This window comes from Cupressus sempervirens, chromosome 4, assembly GCF_028749045.1.
Source record: "Cupressus sempervirens isolate cs-2001-9-10 chromosome 4, ASM2874904v1, whole genome shotgun sequence".
NCBI classification, from domain to species: Eukaryota; Viridiplantae; Streptophyta; class Pinopsida; order Cupressales; family Cupressaceae; genus Cupressus; species Cupressus sempervirens.
The window spans coordinates 93,427,412-93,446,338 of NC_143121.1; the positions used below are offsets into that span (position 1 = coordinate 93,427,412).

At 30.9% G+C, this 18,927-nt stretch overlaps 1 pseudogene across 1 annotated transcript; it reads left to right on the forward strand.

Annotated features, from left to right (window-relative positions):
* The first annotated feature begins 16,370 nt into the window (after window positions 1-16,370).
* On the forward strand, window positions 16,371-18,323 carry LOC149560093 (cytochrome P450 750A1 pseudogene; annotated as a pseudogene). Its single transcript, XR_016364211.1, has 2 exons — window positions 16,371-17,303; window positions 17,540-18,323. The product of XR_016364211.1 is annotated as a cytochrome P450 750A1 pseudogene (transcript).
* The last annotated feature ends 604 nt before the right edge of the window (window positions 18,324-18,927 follow it).

Sequence of the window (18,927 nt, forward strand, 5' to 3'; positions counted from 1 at the left end):
TTCCACACTATTTGTGTTCCCTACACCACCTTTCCCAAGTTTATATTTACTTTGATAACACTCTTCATAGACAATTTAGTTTTCCAATCTCTTTTCTCTCCCTCATAGCCATATTTTTTCAATCAAGAGAATAAAAATAATTAGGGTTTTGATATTATTTGTGAATACTAAAGCTAAATTAAAGAAACCATGAAGCATAGGAAATGTTGGTAAAAAAAATTAAAAATGTTCAGTGACTCAACACTACATATATTTACATTGGTATCTAAATGACTTTATATTTCCTTGTATAAACTATTTGATAATATAAAATCATTGTTAACTAATTACAACCAATTGAATAACTTGTTGGAAACCAAAATTTTGCTAAAAATTAGAGTTCCAAATGGTATGCCAAAGGAAGAATATCACTATGAGACAGTTCTTGATACATATAAAAGGTACTTGATCTCTAGGTATGTATGTGTTCATAATAACTTAACGTACAATCTCTTGGAACCCTTTATATTTCACTATAATTCTTGCATATTTTCTCAAAATATAATTTGCCTTATTCAAAGCTTTGTCAAAGTGATCATCAATATATTTTCCCAATCGATCTTATCCTTTATGAACAAATCTAACAATGTCCTTTTTATTTAGGAAAAGAATATTAGTAAGGATACATAGTATACTATTTGATTATTAATGCATTCATGACTTAGAAGTACACATTTTTAGTACTGTGGGCATAATACTATTGTAATCAGTTTCCTATAACTAGTGATTAAAATTTATGATTTCCACAAATCAAAATTAAGTAATTTTAAATATTACTATATTGTAAATATTTTTTATAGTTAAAATGTACATTTCTTACATTTCTAAATTAAGAAAACTAATTTTGAGCTATCTCATTGGCTTGAACAATTTGGTATTATACACGAACTTTCAGCATTTCTCTTCAAATTTTTAGCCAACTTTTAAGGATACGTTGTCCAATATTTATGTAAAGTAAGACATACAATAATGAAATTATACAAAATTATAAAACTTATTTATTTCTATTTCTTAAATTAATTGCACAATTTTCTCTTCATACCGAAATTCTTAATGCGGGAACACTTTCAATTGATGAAGGAGTATAAAGCCTTCTATTGTGTACAATTGTAAATGTACCTTTCCACTATTAATAAAATGGTTATATTTTCATTCATGAACATAGTTTTGTCTAGTGAAAAAATATAGATCAATATGAAAATTATATGAATTTGTTCTAACAAATATTTGTTTCTTTTTTTCTTCTAAGTTTCCATACAAGAAATTATTTGCATATCATTAAAAGTATTATAAAAATCTAATTACATTTTATAATTAATATAAATATTTGAAAATCACTTCAATATTCTATGTGATTGTTTAATTTTAGATCTAATTCTTAACATTAATCTAAAATCTAGATTAGCAATATAAATTTATTAATAATTATGTTCCTTCACTTCTTGCTTGTGTCTTTTTATTGGCTTTCATGCTGACTTTTCTCATTGTAAATTAAAATGGTGTTCTTAAAATTTTATTCTACCTTTTCTTTTTTATCACTTCTACAATAATAAAATAAATTATTAAAAATTATTATTATACCTTCTATAACAAGGAAGCACTATACCTTCTATAACAAGGAAGTACTAGCCACTACGTGGCACTTGTATGTGATGCATTATGTATTTCAAAATAATCTAAACTATATTAAAGGGTTTTGATAAATGGTTGAAAGTAAATGAATTAGAAATAGTGCATCTCTCTCATAAAATATTTTCAAAAAGGAAATATATTTGTAATGCAAAAACATAAAATCAAATTTCCATTATAGAAGCCACGAGCGTATTCAAATCAAATTTTTATTTATGACTATATCTATTCTTCAATTTTATGATTTTAGATGCATATGAAATAAATGTCAAAATTCATCAATTATATCATCGATAGGTTCCAAATCTTTTCTAAACCTCAATATATTAATATCGCTATTTTGCAGTGACTTTAAATTTGGCCAAGGAAATGGAAAATCAGGTCAAGCATTCAGATACTAAACAAATCTAAGGATCTTATAATAAGAATCAAATGATCCAATGCATGAGAAGATCGCTGCACATGATACTCAGAGACCTAAACTAAACAATAGATTAGATGGAGCTTATCAAAGATCATTGCATGATTGTTATGAAAGCTAGAGAGTATGATAACAATCTGGATTAGTAGTTCACTGTACTCATGAAATTTTAATCAGGATTGGATTAAAGTGCCAATACGGATGATGAGAATGTGGAGGGTCCCTTTGACATTTGTTCAAACATGGTAGGAAAATAGCTTAAGGAAAAATCCTAGACTCTGTGTTCTAAATATTGTTTGTTCAAATCGGATGAAAAAGCGATGAATATGTGTAATGATCAGAACACACCTTCTGTGGATTCAATTTCAATGTTATATTTATTGAATTATTAAATGTGATTGAGGAAATTTATAGTACAGTTCAAATATGTGGGCGATCAGGTTTATTGACTTACCAAGTGTAACAATCACATTGAACAATTATAATTTTGGTCACATTGTACTAGTGTCATGGAAAGTTTTCTTATAACATTTTGTGTACACAATAAAATAACGTAAAGATAATTTTTATTCTTATTATTTTCTCTTTCTTGGCACCCATTAAATACACTTTGTTAGACTCTTTCTTTCTCAAAGTTTATCCTAACCTTTGAAAAAGTTATCTTCTTCGCAAGTTCTACAAGTATTGTTGCACCCTTTTACATCTATAATGAGCTTTATAGGCTCTTGGTTAGAATGACTTGCAGTTTGATTATCCCCCTCCAATAGAATGGGTGCTACAAAAACATTGACATTGTTATGAATGAAGTATAAACTATTGTAGTGGTTTCCATCATGATATGAGACATGGAGTGTGGGAGTATTTGAGCTATCAAAATTGAAGATTTGGAATACTTGACCATTCAAGTGGTGCACATGAATGTTAGGTTCAAGTCACCATAGAGGCTACATAAATTTTGAAAATGTTTGCAAAAATTAAAACGTTTTAATGTTTTTTCATAGTATTCTTCAAAATGCATGTCATCTTTTTGAGAAAAAAAAAAACTCAAAGTCTGCACAATGCTTCATAATGTACTCTACTATCATATTGTGATACTTTTAGTATTCATCTTGGTTACCTTCAAGTTGATATGTTACAACCCTAAAAGTCTATTTCCATCTAGTAGCATTTACACCATTCTCAATTGCAGTACGTTATGTTAAGCCTTAATTTCTTCTTGTCTCTCCTCCTATATTTTGCATCACCCATTGGGATGCTTAATTGAGAATGCTTTTCTTCTTCTTTGATGGTCATTTCAAACTAAGGAACAAATGGTTTTTGAAAATGAGTTGTTTAACATGCAATTCAAGTAGATAATGATATGTATAATTAAAAATGACATATAAATCTTAAGAATTTTATTTCAAAACAACATAGTTTTATATGTTCAAGAATTTTGTAATGGTCTCAACCTCTAAATAAATTATCAAATTCATTCATTTGTAATCTAAGAAAACATCAAGATTACAAATAGTGAATTCATTTCAATGCATCCCTACATAATATAAATTATACACATTTAAGGTCATGAACATGTAGACAATAAATCACCTATAAAGGTGTAGGAGATAAATACTCACAACCATAAGTTATGGGAGAACGAAAGCTAAGGATAGTACATCATTCGTAAAATGTGAGAATCAAGTAACAGTTTATCTTCATTATATAGAAACCACTTATATGTCCTTGGAATAGAGTGAGGAGCATGTAATTTCATGTCTATGATATATAGACATGATTTTACTTAAGACATATATAGATACTATTTTTGAGCTTTATCGTGTTCACATGCATAGTTGGTTAAATGGATGCATTGCCACATTTATTGTCCTTGTCATGAGATTTTACCATACAATGTTAATGATGCATTGTAAAAGACCACCAAACCTTTGAGAACTACAATTTTAATTAATTAAAACATATATGATTTAGACCTTAGGTTCTAAAAATATTCCCAAATACAAAAATAATATTATCAACAATTAATTCTATGCTCTTTTTAATTCAATATTGGTTCATGAACGAAAAAGATTCTTGTAATATGAAGAATACAAATAAAATTAATAATAATTACAACATATTTTATAACATTACAGATAAAGTTGAAAATTTGGATGAAAAAATAATCACATCTATAACACAATGTTTACAACAATCAATATTTTTTTTAATAGAAACAATATAAATAGAAAATATAAATATAACTATTAAGATACATTTGGCATGCTTTAAAATATATTATAATTTTAGATCTTAATGAAATAAATAAACAACACAACATCATATAGACACTCGAGTTATATAAGACAACAATAGTTGGACCAAAACCAACAAGATAAAAAAAAAAATGAAGTTCTCATACTCAAGAATTTCAAGAAGAGGATAATCTTTTAAAATTGGTTAACAAAATATCCATTAATACATTTTAAAATCTCACCAATCTTTTAAGATCCACACATATTCATAAAGTCAACCCAACGCTATAATTTTTTCTTGGACATAAATCATTTAATTTCCTTTTTATTAGAGTGACACTCTTTTAAGATTGATTCCAAAATATTCAATCATGCATTGTAAAAGGTCACAAAATCTTTAAGAACTATAAATTTGACTAAATAAATAAATCTAATTCTGATTCATCAATAATCTTAATTAAGTTAAAAATAAAAATACTTTAAACTTGTGTTAAAAAATAATTCACACTTCAAACAATATTATTAATATACTTAATTTCATAATTACTATGTTCTTCTTTTAATTTTTTTTCATTTCATAAATGTGTGTCCAGAAAAGATTGCAAAATTGGAGATCCCTAATCCTTTGTACACACAATTTATACATACATTTTTTAAATCATTGATATTGTTGTTTGTCCACCTACTTAATTACATGAAAATACTATTTTTTCCCGCTCAAATCAAGATCACCTCACCCTTAACAACTGAAGAAAATTTAACACACAATAGTTGAAGAATTGTGAGATGGCACAAATTTTGAAATGTGTTAACATTTAAATTGTATGTGTGTGTTACAAAGTATTATTTTTCAAGTTCTAATTTAGATTGTCTTGACTTTGGAAAACATATTAATCACAAAATTATTAACAAATTCCTCAAAGGTTTGTGAATGGATATCTAAATATATAACATTCTACGATGCTGGAAGTTCAATCTCGTCACAGCTTAAATCTCTTATTTTAAAAAAATTATGACATACTTTTGGGTTTCTCTTTTACTTTTAATTTTGTCCACAATAACTTCAAATCGAGAGCAATTGCATTATTTCTGCATACAATTACTTCTTCCATAGATTCTATAAATGACCTGCCTTATATAAATCCCACAACAACTTCTACAAAGCACTTCCCTACATCTGTTGTGTCTACCTGCTTTAATTATATGAAAACACTATTTTTTTGTCCAGCCAAGTCAAAATCACCTCACCCTTCATAATTGAAGGAATTTTAATGCACGATAGCTGAAGAACTGAGACAAGGAATGGATTTTGGAACATGTAACATATAAATTATATATATATATTGTACAGAGTATTGTTATTGAAGTTCTAGTTTAGATAACCTGAACTTTATTATTAACAACTTCTTCAAAAGTTTGTGAATGGATCTCCAAATATACAACATTCCATGATACTAGAAGCTCAATCTTGTATTCTTCTCTTTTAAACATTACAATATACTTTTCATTTTTGCTTCTTTTCATTTTACTTTTGTCCAAAATAAGTGCAAATTGACACCGATTGCATGATTTCTACATAACAACTACTTCTTCCACAGTTTTTATGAGTAGCATGCCTTGTATAAATCCCATAATGGATTATGAAATGCACTTCACTACATATGTTATGAACATCAAGGGAAACACATCAATTAGTTCAAGAATGAGTGGGATTGCCACAATGATAGATGTTCTGCCACGGACATACACATTAGTGTTAATAATAGGTCATGTAGTTTCTTAGGTGTGTGTGACTTTATATCTGAAGATGTTACTCTAACATTTTGACATTTTGAAGAGAGACTCGGGATAATCCCAATCCCCTACTATGTTAATTGAAAAAAACAATTGAAAATCTTATTACAAGATAATAAACACCGTAACTATAACTATAGATCATATATTGTATATTAGACAATGATAAGTTGTAGGGCCAAATCCATGAATGTTGACTAAAAAATTTAAAGCTTATCAATTAATAATTTCAATTGTACTTTTAACAATAAATTAAGTACATGAAAATTATAGAGAACTTTTGCATTAAGAAAACAAAAAACTATGTGAAGCATTGTAGAGATTGGGGTACACTGGCTAATGGTGGACATAAGTAACACAACTCCAAAAGATTGTTCAACATTTAATCAAATATGGTATACAACTACAAGTTTGATTTCAATTTGTGGTGGACATTCTTAAGAATCTAACTCGCACATATATGTCAGTGTCATTCTAATACCTCTCCCATGAATAGAGGAAGGATCTCAAACACCATTCACAACACTTTTATCAAGCTCACACTCGATGAAATGTTGTATGCACAGTTTTTCTATCATTGGTAACCATGTCATGAGAAAAAGAGAATCGAGACTTGGTTGAAATTATTAGCTTTCCTTCTCTTATAGCCTCCATAAACAAGGTTATTTGTAGAGTACATTGCCGACAAAATGGTTTATTGACATATTTTCATTTACATACTTCATAAATTTTTGATCATAGCAAAAAGATTTGACTGCAGCTCTCAGTACTCCTCCCTTACAATGCTCAATACATTTTAAGAACGACCATATAGATGAAAAATCAAAAGAACATAATACCCGTGAAGATCGTATTTCAAACTCCCTGTTGCTACTAATGAAAATAATCACAACCTTGTGCAAAAAAGATATCAAAATTTCACATGAATCCAACAAAAATGAGAGACCCAACTTGAACAAAATAGTCATGAAAGTGAAGACACAAAAAACCAGTGGCCTGAGTAACATCCCTCTTAAGTTAAAAATTGATTCTTTTATGCATAATGGATTCCAGTTTGAGACAACTTCTATTGTAAAACATCCATGCAAGTCCATTTACCAAAGGAGGGCCTACGTTTAAGTGTAAAATATTGTCTCTTCCAACCAAAGCAAGTGACATAGATAGCCAAAGATCATGTTTACACACTCCTCTCTCCCACCCAACTAGCTGACATCTATTTCAATATTGTCCTATTTCTGCCATTTCATGCCGTGTAAACTTTCCCTAGCTTAAGACTCCAAATTTTTTTGAACAATCTAGTTAAAGACTTTCGAGGAGACTAACCTATCGACTTAAGAAGTATGTGTGCCATTAGGTTCCTAAAATGATTGTATCTGCAAAAGAACTAAATAGATTGGTATCATTCCAATGCTAGTATGAGGTTTCTATCACAGGATCAATCCTAAGAGTAAGAATGCTATGGGCATTGTGATACAATAAGAAAGACAACCTCTCTCATTTTGGATTATAGGTTATTAGATTCTACTGGCTATGTACTAGCCAGTTATGTGCAAAAAACTATATAACCTTGAAAGTAAAGAAAACTGTATAATAAAAATGCTATTTAATGACTCTGACCATATTGATTTATATTTATAACTAAATGGCAATATTAATAATTATATTTCATTTAGAAACTACCTTATGGAAAATAATTCCCCCCAACTGATCAAATTCATCAAAAAAGTTATTATATTTATTTAATCTAATATAAATCTATTCTATACTAATATTCAAACTCAAACATTTCAATCTTATTACATTAATTTGAACAAGAGTGGAACACTGCAACACTTTTGGTCCTCCATCCTTGATGAGTTAAATTTAGTTTTGATGGTGCATCAATTAGGAAATTTTATAAATTGTGAGAAATTGTTCTAATTAGATATATATAAGGAAAAATCCTTTATACTATATGATTGAGTTGGGGTTACTAATTTCCCATATAGAAGAGTTAACAACGTATTGTATTGACATTAAGTTGTTAGTTAATCATGGTCCCAAAAAATAAAAAATAATTTTTTTTGACAATGATGCCCTCAATGCCATCATGACACACCTAGAAGCAATTCAAATGAGATGTGAAATGTGAGATTTAATTATCAAATGTGAAGCCTTTATGTACACATCATATACTATCATATGCCAACACACTTATGACAAAGGTAGTGAAGTGACTGTTAGGTTAGATACCATGAGTTGTTTACTGATACCTTACCTCCTCTTATTTTAGTATCTTCTACCATTTTCATAGCTATCTCTATCAAGAAATGATACAATGAAGGCAGTGGAGTAGACTTCATTCACAGAAATACATATAACTATGGAATGCTCACTTTCTATGAAAATCACATTTTGAACTTGACAAGTTAAATCAAAGAGAAAAAATAGCTTAACCACACATTCTCATTTCAAATCGTTCGACCACATTTTTGATATTTCATGCATAATTCAAGAAAACATGCTTGTCTATATTGCAAGTTGTTTCTATCTCATATCAAGTGGGTCAATTTATTGTGGGATAAGATGTAATACTTTCTCATGATCATCAATTTCGAGCCTCCACCTACACATTCTAGGTCCTTTGACTAGATAAAGAGGTACACGAGTGACAATTAGAGGGCTACTATACTAATAAATCTTTTTGTTGGGTTGATAATCGGTGAAATGAATCCCATTTTAAGAACCCTTCTTTGCTTCAAATATGTTCCCTATACAACTAGAGAACCTGCATACACATTTAAAAATGTCATAGATTAATTACTTACTAAATATATGTACACATATCCATGTACATCAATAAAACAAGTCAATCAATTTGTAATAATAAGAAACATAGATGTATATATTCAACTATACTAACCTGAAAAAAGCATAATTCCATTAATTATTTTAGTCTTTGTTAGCTTCTCTCTTTCCATTATGTAATGTAATATATAATAGATAACACCTTCTACATTTTCAGACTCTTCCATGACCGCAAAAACATTGCCTACACAAAGTATATGTATAAAATCTATGTACATGATTATAAATCAATAAATCAAGAAAATTTATGAAAAAAATATTTATATGTACAAAGTCTAATCAATCCTAAAATATGCTTATAATCACTCGAAATCAATGGAATATCATCAAATTTTTCATCCTCAAACCCATTCATATTAATAACATCTACTTGCACCAAAGTACATTCACCCACATATGCACATTCTTTATTAATGCAACCACCATAGTTTTGTTCAAAACAACCAAGAAAAAAATGTAAGTATTTTCTATCATACAATTACCACACATTACTTTCTATACTTATAACTAAATGCAAACATCATGTCTAATGTACTCTATTGTATGAATTTGCAATGATCTTATATCCACACCTAAATATAAAGTCCATATATATATATATATATATATATATATATATATATATATATATAAAGTAATTTATTCACCTAAAATTTTAAATTCAAAATTCTAACATGTCTTACATCTATACCTAATACCTCCCAAAACACTTTGAACAATATGACTCGATTTGCTCGTGATGACGTGTTATTTGTATTTTTCACCATAAAATGTATTTTTCACCACTCAACCACACCATGAGCATTATTAATGTGATATCCTTTATAGTCAATTTGAGACTTTCTTAAAGCATGTTTGATACAAGCTCTTGCACCATCATTCTCACCCTTTCCAATACCATTCTAAAAAAATCTCCAAGTATGTGATATATTTTGGTATCGAGGATGTCTACATAATGCATAAAATAGCCTAGATAACTTTAAATTGTGTTGCAGATCTATTTGACCCTACAAACTAGTTTTCTATATTTATGCCTTTGTTTTTCAAATATTCAAAAAATGTCTAAAAATAATATTCCACAAAATGTGTGGCATGTTGTTTATCATCACTAATGTAGAACTGGTACTATTTTTTAATGACTTTTGCTTGATGTATAATTGCAGCACCATCTAAATCAAAATTTTCATGTCAATAAGACACATGGCCCATAATAATAACCTTCTATGTAAAGTAGTATTCTGCTTGACAGTTTTTTTGTGAGATAAAAGAGTAATTCTTTGCAATGTCAACAACAGATAAAATGGTTCCAACTAGAAAGGTTTCTCTTAGTGTTTGAAACTTTTTTTCTTATCACATGGGAAAAAAAGGCATGATGTATATATGGTTGAAATAATTTACAAAAATTTGACATAATTCCTTCAATAGTTATCTCATCCTCTACATATGCTGACCTTGTTAATGCTTTTCCAAATTTTGTTTCAGACTTTATGTACTTATATCTCTTACATTTGATCATCCTCATCATATCAGTAATTTCATTTCTCAAAGCAAATTTTGTCAAGTTCCTCTTATGCAATATATTTCACCTATTGCACAATCATTTGATTTCTCAGATAAGGTAGACATTATGAATTGGCTTTGTCATTTAGGAAAAGAATTTGGGGAACCACCACTTTCTTCTATCATCTTTCAGAACCCTTGATAGTACAAATAAAATTCAGCATGATATCAGCAACAAAAAGTTTCAAAATAAATTTTTATCCTCACAAAATTGGACTTTAATCTTTCAAATATTTTTTGTCCAATCTTTATGTCACAATTTAAATTATAGGATGAAATATACAATTGATGTTATGTTACATCCAATGAATGTTTTCTATGTTGCACATATTCCAAGTTAAGCTCAATCCTCTTCTTTACAATGTCTCTTCTATTTGGTAAAGGATGAGTATTATCAACCCAAAGTTGAATAACTAAGTTCTTAACCATTTCGTCAATCCTATTAGATAGAGGACCTCTACACATTAGTTTCCAATTGCTTTCTAATGCACTATCATCCAAATTGTTTCTCCCTTTTAGATAATGTAATATTTTCTTCTAGATACATACCCAATATCAGATGTAAGTGAACATATTTTTGTTGGGGGGACATTTTCTTTTTCTACATAGATTTTATTATCACTCCTCATGTAATGAATCTATCTACAAATCTAGTTATTTTCTCAATGGAATGCAATATTTCCTTAAGACTCTCAAGAATATCTTTTTGTAGTTGAGAAGTCCTCATCTTTTTCATACTTTTATCTATACCCAACAGTTTCAATGCCTCTATTAATTCATCTTTAAGAAGTGAAATTAATAGCAATTGAGTTTTCTCCATTGTATCAAGATTATCATATTATCCAAGTATTTCCTTACACTTTTTATTAAATTTCCTCTTCGTAGTATGTGTAGGTTGAATAGAAAGTTCTCTAATTTTTTCCACAACCATTTCAACTAAATGATATATGTTTCTATGATTAATTTTCCTCTTCAATCTTTAAGCTAGACTAACATTCTCATCTATTGCTTGATCTTGGGCTAGAAGATTTATTTATTATAAATGTCTTATGATACAATATTCTTCGCAAACATATGTGTACACATACCTAACTTGAAATATTATATCATTTTATCTAAATACAACATCTACAAATATAATAAATTTAACTTTTAATGAACTATAGAGCTCAATGAACATCATTCTTTGACCTTGTGATGGATCTTCTTCAATATCCATTTCTTCAACTTCAATTTCCTATTGTCCAACATTTACATCATTGACTAATTCACACACTATAACAAATAAAATCAAGTACTTATAAGGGGGAAGTTCTTTAGAAAAATTATACTTGCAAGACATGAGTGTACTTGTTTGAGCTTAGGATGACCCTTCTCAAACCTTGAGAATTTGTCCTTGTTGAGTACATTTTAAACATGTACATGTTTAAATATAAGTATTCTAGCCATTAAATAACTTTGAATCTTAACTCTATACATTAAATTCAACTATGACCTAACATTTTTAATCAAATTATCTACCCTCACATAAATTAAGTGGACCCCTAACCATCACTCTTAGGTCATTTACTACAAATATAATTAAACATATATATCTAAAGTAATAAACTTGTGATAATTATTTAGATTAACTGAGAGGGGTGGCGGGTGCGGTGTGGGGGAGGGAGGGGTTAATCAATTATCCTTAGGTCTAGATATTCCAATTCAACTTTTAATCATTTCAAACAAATTAGTCAATCTCAAATACCCACTCTTTCTCTATAGCATATCATCAAAATTTTAACATTTCATGTAATATCTTAACTCCTTATCTGTATAGGTGTTGACTGTGAATAAATAGGCTACAAAGTGTAGAACATTGCAATTTTAGGACTTGACAGCTAAGAAATTAGGATCACTCTGTATAGTTTTTGTGGTCTCATTTCCACATCTTGTATGCTTTACCAAATCTTTAGAAATGGGTAATTTTTTAAGTTGTCAGATCCTCTTTCTATATCCAGCCAGTATATCATGGCAATTTTATCTTAGAGTGATGTTGAATTTTTTTTTGAATTTTCATATTTGATTGTTTTGTTAGAAGGGCTTGGAAAAACTTATCATTATGTATCATAAGAGAAATAGATTTTTATTTTTTCATATCTTCCTTCATTTCATATAGTACTGCGTAGTTACTTTAATCTTTTTTCTCTTCCCATCTTCCTCCATTTTTCTGTTATGGAGACTTACTATGCTCATGAAGTTATGGATCATTGTAATGGCATTTCATTATTGAACTATAGGTTCGATGAATGAATGTTGGATTTTTATTCAAGTCTGAGCGAATGATCTTTTTGGAGAAACCCATTCGTTCAAGACAATAGATCACTGATACCACAACTTGTTAGGGTGGATGGGAAATTCCCTAACCATAAAGAGCTTCCAAGTACCAATCAGTCAAATGAAATTCAATGCAATGGTCCTTTTTCACTTGAATACTCTTTAGTGCAAGAGGATTTAATGGAGAAACTAATGAGCGAGGAGATATTTAGAAGCACTCAAGGTAGTTGTTGTTATGATAAGGATGTTATGAGAATTGGAGCTCAACAAGTCTGTAGTGTAGATCACTACCCTCCAATGGGATTCTCATCATGATGAAAATAATGATGAGCTCTTAATGTGTACAACTACACAAACTGGAAAAATATAGTCTGAGTATGCGGCCTCTCTAGAGATTCCATTTTCTTATGAGGAGACAATTGTGGAGAATTTGAAGAGGGACAATGATGTGGTTTTTATAGATGTGAATTGTATGTGGGAATTTTTGTATATGTGTGAGAGAAGCAAAATCTTCAATTTCACTAAGGGGGCACGCTAGCTTGATCCAATGATCCTAACCATTAGAGCAAGACCTCCTGATTTCCCCAATCAAAACAATAAATTCTTGGACAATTTTGATGAATGTCTATGAAATCTTTGTGCAATCTTTGATTTTTCTAAAGTAGGTTTTCCTATTTCTATTTTTGGCTCCAATGATATGTGGACCATTAAATTATACTAGGCAATCATAGTCAATCATTAAAGTTCTAGAAATCCCACCCAAATGCACCTTCATTGAAGGAGAGATTAGCAAGAAGAATGTGATGTATGTGAATTAGATGCTTGTCCATTTAGGGTATCCAATGTAGTACAAAGTGAAATGTGTGGATTCTCAGCTACCGCTTCTCCAAGTGCATTCAACGATTTTCTCTCGCCTCTGCATTTCTGAACTACTTACCTACTACAATGATATTATTCTGGATGTTTACTTTTGGCAATAAAAATTGTAAGATTATATTGTCAATATATCCAAAATACAAGTTTGGTGTAATAGTATCTGAGTATAGTATGTAGTGATATATATATACAAAACAAAACGGTTGAAGTCAATTGGTTTCCCTTTTTTTATATGAATATGAAGTATGGTTTAAAATATTGGAGATTCACAATTTAAAAGTTATTAGTCATATGGATAGATTGTACATTATTTATATTTTGTTCTTTGAAAATATAAATTCAAGATTTGAGAAATTTTAATAATAATTAATTTAGTTAATGTTAAGGTGGGTGGAATGCCACTAGCTAAACATCATAAATTTTCATAAGGGGATGTACATATCAAATTGGAATATAAAAAAGAGCTAAGAACCTTGTAATGCTCAAACCTTGTCATGACTTTGTTGTTTTTCATACTTTTCAAGAAAGGAATAGGTCCACTAATTTTTTAATTTTTTTAAACAAATCTTGGCCTCTATCAACTTAACATTTTTTTTGGGGGGATCAATGACCATGCTCATGTGAAAATTAAAAAACTTATTAATGATGACATATGTACATGTTGAAGGGAGACATTTTGGTCTGATGATGATTTCTCTGTCAAAATTCTGAGATTGATTTGTGTAGAGGCCATTACGAGATGTAAAGTTTAGAAATACAAGTGGAAGATTTATTGTGAAAGCATTCAAGGCCAACCTTGTGATGACACAAATTTTGAGCATTTTCTCCTTCACTTTTCCCTAGTTCTTTACTGACTTTGTGTTTTCATTTGGCATCTATTACCATTTTAGTAGGAGGAGACAAGATTGGCAACTTTCTCATTTCTTTTAAACAATTTACAATGTTTGAATTTTCCTATTGGCATATATGTTTCTACTAGTTAGGATAAATTTTTGACTCTAGGTTTGTGTTTCCTACATGGCTATGCAATATCCAATGCTCAATAGGTGAAAGCCTTAATTTCTACCACTCAAAATAAATTTTTGACTCTAGGTCTGTGTTTTCCACATGCTCAATAAGTGAAAGCCTTAATTAAATATTTAATCAAGAATACATATTTTCATGATTCACATCTTTTGGTTATTTTTCAAGGTAGGTTGTCATCTCCAATTAGATTATCAATCTTCTCTACTTATGACATTGATGGTGTCCAATGTTTTTTATAGTCCAAAACAAATGAGCAAACTTTACTCGAGTTTTATGCAAATTTTTTGTGACCCCTAAATTCTTCTGAGCATATGTTTGGACTTAATTGCACTATTATTTAATTTTAAAAAAATTTGAATATTTATTTTTTAGATTAATAATGCAATTAGAGTTGTAGACAAACAAGGTTGTTTAAAACAGCTGCAGATTTATAAGGTTGTTTAATTGATTTTTTAAGAGAAGTGTAATAAGGTTATTTATTTATTTTTTAAGAGAAGATTAATGTACAATGCCTCTATGCTAGTTTTCATTTAATTTTTATTTATTGAATTTGTAAGACAGACTGATGCTTTTCCACTTGATTGCAACCCTTTTATATGTCAAAGTGACAGAACTTGTGCTAAGACATCTACATCTTCCTCCTACCCCACCATAGGTAGGGACTCGAGTTGCACGCAACACTTGTTGGTACTATAGTTTGTTTAATAGATTTTGATGTACTTGAAAGTAGTGAGATGTAAAATATGTGATCTTCTCAATGGAATAATCAAATAAAAAGAAATAAGAAAATGATTTTTCTTCCATGCCTTTTCATTTAATCATTTTTTTATTATATGAGTAATATTTATCAGACTACATAAAGTATTCCATAATAAAATAAATGATACAATTATTATTTAATTATTTGCATTTAAATTTTTCAATTCACTAAGAAGAACCAAACATAATTTTGCAATCTTATATCCTCATAAGAATCTTATAATCATATAATTTGAATTCTCTCCTATGGTTTATATTTGTCGCTTCCATTTCTTAATTTTATGTCTCTTATTTTGATTAAAGAACTATTATTTTATTTTATTTTATTTTATTTGAAGTATCATTCACCATAGAATATCTTTGATAATTTTTCAATACAATATAGAAGCACAGATAGAATGAGATTTAAAAAAACATAGGAATATGAGTTAAACTAAAAAAATTCGAACATGATAGCTTCATAGTTTTTATAACAAGATAGATTAATATAATCTCAAGACACATTTAACCTTTACGGACTTTTTGATTTTTCAACGTTTTAAAACGTGTGAGGCTTTATCGTTGAATTTTCCAGACAATAGCACGTATACATCTCAATTATTTGCATAAGTATCTTCTTCATATTTGTCGTTATTGTCTATTCCAGGCTTGGAAGTATTGTTCGTAAGCTATTCGACTTTGTCATATTCGGTTGAGCCATTGTATAACGTAATTCCTTGAATAGATATATAACAAGGCCCGCAAACCTTGACTATTGACTATGGGGAGCAATACAGGCATCTGTCCCTATATATAAATAGAAGCCCGCGAGCAGAGGAGTATTCAAAGAAAAGCTTGTGTGTGTGCGTGTCTGCTAAGTTCAGTTCACAATGGCAGCTTCCTTTGAATTTCTAGAACAACTTTGTGGCCAAATGATCACTGCTCTAGGGTTGGCATTTGTAGTCCTCGTGTGGGTATTGTTCAAGCAGTTGAAGAGGGATCCTAAGTTGCCTCCGGGGCCATCCCCATTGCCCATCATAGGAAACATCCATCAGATTGGGAAGCTTCCACACCGTAGTTTTCATGAGCTCTCAAAGAAATATGGGCCTGTGATGTACTTGAGATTGGGTTTTCTGCCCTGCGTGGTGGTCTCTTCTTCTGATATGGCGAGGGAGTTTCTGAAGACACACGATTTAGTGTTCTCCAACAGACCCTCTACTGCTGCTGGAAAACACATCGCTTATAACAACAAGAACGTGGGCCTGGCTTCTTATGGTCCTTACTGGAGACACATGAGAAAGGTCTGTGTCATGGAGTTGCTCAGTGCAAAGAGAGTTGAGTCCTTTCGGTCCCTCAGAGCAGAGGAGGTTTCTCTCGCTATGAAATCCATGTGGGAGAGAAGCGAGCAGGGGACTGTTGCTGTGAATGTCAGCAAGTCTCTGCTGGATATCACCTCGGCCATTATTTGGAGGATGCTGACTGGGACGAGATTCGACGTTGATGATGTGACTGGGAAAGGGGGTGAGCTCAAAGACATGGTGAGGGAGATTATCAGCACCCTTTCTGCTGTTAACATTGGGGACTTCTTTCCTTCCATAGATTGGATGGACCTGCAAGGCCTCAAGAAACGCATGGTGAATGCCCACAACTTCTTCGACAGGATTGTTGGGAGAATTATTGACGACCATATTGAGCACAAGAGAAGGGCTCTGGAGGAGAAAAAGGAGTGGAGTAAGGACATTCTGGATGTGCTGCTCGACGTGGAAGAATCCCAGTCTCTCGACGTGGAGTTCACTAAAGATAATATCAAAGCAGTGCTCTTCGTACGTCGCTTTCTCTGCCCCCTCTCTCTTGATCTTTGCTCGATTCTGTTTTAGGGTAGAAGTTTTGTAAAATAGTTTGTCTAGATAAGATGATGATCTCAACCCAATTGGAGAATAGGAAAAATAGATCATAGAGTTAATGTCAAGAATCAAGTGAATATTCATTTTATTCGTACTTCCTTTGATTTGTTTAATGTTCTTCTAACAATTTAGTCCTACAATATATGTTTGAACAGGATCTGTTCATTGGTGGGATGGAGACAACGGCAACTAGCATGGAATGGGCAATCACTGCTCTGCTCAGGCATCCCCGGGTGGCCAAGAAACTGCAGGAGGAAATTGACTCTATTGTAGGTGAAGATCGCATGGTAACTGAATCTGACCTTCCCAAGATGCACTATCTGCAATGTGTGATTAAAGAGTCACTGAGGCTATACATGCCAGGACCGTTGTTGCTCCCCCATGAGAATAGCGAAGCTGTGACTGTAGGACCGCAGGGCTATGTCATACCCAAGCAAACAAAGCTCTTTGTGAATGCGTGGGCCATTTCAAGAGACCCAAATGTGTGGGAAGATCCGGAGGAGTTCAAGCCCGAGAGATTCGAGGGAAACAAGAGCTTTGAGTACCAGGGGCAGGAGTATGATATGCTGCCGTTTGGGACAGGGAGGAGGGGCTGCCCGGGTTGGCACATGGCAATCGGGCAGATGTCCTTTGTTTTGGCTCAGTTCTGGCACTGCTTTGACTGGAGGGTCGAAGGTGATCCTGCTGACTTGGATATGGAAGAAGAGTTCGGAGCCACCGTGTCAAGGAAAAACCATCTCTATGCCATCCCTTCCTTAAAAGTTGACCCCAAGCTTCTAGCTTAGACTCTTTTTAATAAGAAATATATTCTTTTAATCGTTGTAGCTCCCGCTGTCCAACCACCTGATAAGATAGCAATTCATCAAACTTGCAATAATGGTGGTTTTTTACATAAATTTTTAAGTTAAATATGAACTCAGCTTCCCTACAAGGGCCACTTAAAATTTCTTTGATGACTGGAACAGAAGTTGTGGGAAAATAAGAAAATGTAGAGATAGTAATTAAAAGGTTTTATATCTAGTTTTGTTTTAATTTTTCTTATTATGCTAAAATGGTCAACTTATTGATAAACATTTTCAAAGCCAAAATCTTTTTGCTTGTTCATGCGACATGATTGAAGATACTCTATTGAAGTTGTGAATGGTAAAGAAACATTATATAAGTTATAAAGTAAAGAAAATAACAATAGAATTATTATTTTATGATTCCACTTAGACATGGAATTACATAATATCTAAATAGTTATAATAAGCCTTACTTTTGAAAAATAAATCTTCATACAAACATTAATTCACCTTAACTAACTATAGCTAACATAATACTAAATTAATTTATTTAACCTAATCTAAAACTATCGTACACTAATTTTAAAATTCTGCCATCCCCCATTATTACATTATTTTCAGCAAGAGAGGAACATACATATGGGTTCTAACCTTGGTTTATGAACACACCAAGGAAAGATTACAACTTCTAACAGTGTCTAGTTACCCTTTCAATGGTGTACCCTAGCTTCCTTTCCCATAGAAGTCCACATCTTTCC